Source organism: Coenobita brevimanus, chromosome 73, assembly GCF_032717465.1.
Source record: "Coenobita brevimanus isolate Jiangsu-jjx chromosome 73, ASM3271746v2, whole genome shotgun sequence".
NCBI lineage: Eukaryota > Metazoa > Arthropoda > Malacostraca > Decapoda > Coenobitidae > Coenobita > Coenobita brevimanus.
The window spans coordinates 27656426-27658067 of NC_137026.1; the positions used below are offsets into that span (position 1 = coordinate 27656426).

At 43.4% G+C, this 1642-nt stretch overlaps 1 non-coding gene across 1 annotated transcript; it reads right to left on the reverse strand.

Moving 5' to 3' along the window:
- Nucleotides 1-494: 494 nt before the first annotated feature.
- On the reverse strand, nucleotides 495-613 carry LOC145407617 (5S ribosomal RNA). The gene has a single exon (XR_013898767.1). It is a non-coding gene; the product is annotated as a 5S ribosomal RNA (ribosomal RNA).
- Nucleotides 614-1642: the final 1029 nt, after the last annotated feature.

Sequence of the window (1642 nt, forward strand, 5' to 3'; positions counted from 1 at the left end):
CCCATTTTCGCCTCTTCTTCTGACTTATCCTATCTCCCTCTTCGGGGTGAAGGGGTTAAAGTTATTCGTAGGCGTAATACTGATTTTTTTTTTTTTACTCTCCTTTCTCACACGATACCCAGGCCATGTACAAGTATTTCCTCAGCATCATCTGCCCTTTGCCTCCTCACTGAATTATCTTGAAGTTCAGCAAGATATAACCCATCACCAGCACTTCAAAAGTTAACAAAACTCTAATGGCTTCATAATAACATGAACAGAATTTCATATAGAATTCTGCAGTGACGACCTCAATCCATTTCCCACAGAAATGTTTGTGTAAGTAATCAACTATTTTTTTTACAGACTCGACTTTCTGCTCCCGCGTTACTGCATACACCATTCATTCATTGCCAGACGCCATGTATCCCAAACGGGGTGGCCAAGGGCTTAGAGTTAATTGTTTTACAGGGAGGGGCACTAATCCTCCACCAACCCCACTTGACACGTAGGGATGCCAACAGCATCTGGTGTTCCCAGGCGGTCACCCATCCAAGTACTAACCAGACCCAACGTTGCTTAACTTCGCTGATCGGACGGGAAGCGGTGTACTCAACGTGGTATGGCCAGTGAAGCATAATTTCTGGTATGAACCGACGTCACTAAATCTCCACCATCATTTGATATTAATAAGAATTTATAGCACACCCAGGGCCAATATAAATAAAACATATGAATATATAATTACTTTCCTGTGCCTCAGTGCACTCGTTTGGGAAGGAATTGACTATATGAGCTACAGAATACCATCAAAATGTCGTCACGAATGGGTCACCTACAATATACTATTAACTGCTGTGTCGGTGGGTGAGGGGGGGAAGGAACTTACTGAGTCGTCGTACTACTACTGAGACAGACCACATTGGATGATTGGGTAGGTATATGGGTTGGTTGGTGGGTGAATGGGTGGGTGAATGTAGGAAATAGATCTGTTGGGGAACAGATCCAAGAAGTAAATTGGTCCATGGGTGAAATAGGTTCCTGTGGAAAAATGTCCATTGAAAAGATGGAACCTTCGGGGAATGGAGCCCAAGTAGGAATACAGGTCCAGTGGGTAAGAACAGGTTCATGAGGAAAACAGATCCATCAGGGAAATTCGTCCACAGAGGAAAGTAAGTTCACGTCGGGATTTGGTGCTTCCCCATGCTGAGAAAATAGGTTCATAGGGAAAGTAGGTATAAGGGGTAAGATAAGACCTTGGAGGGGAAACAGCTTAGTGGAGAATATACGTACATCATGGAAAAACATACATGGACATAAATAGGTTCATGATGAAAAAGGGGTCCACGATGAAAATAGGTCCATGGAGAAGTTGGTCTATAGGAAAAAATAGGTCTTTAAGAAAATATGTCCATTCGGGAAAACGAGTTCCACGGGGAAAATAAGTCCAAAGATACATGAGGATAAAATAGGTTCATGAGAAAATAGGTCAGTGGAGGTAATTGGTCAATGTCAGGACGGGTCAGTGGGTGAGAATAGGTGAGTGGAGGGTTTAGCGCTTGGGGTGTATGTAGGCAGAGACGAGTAGAAACAGCAGTGCACTGTTTCATTAGTTACCTCTGCCAGCGAAACATGGAGTAGGTTGTGTTTTCATCCTTGTTTG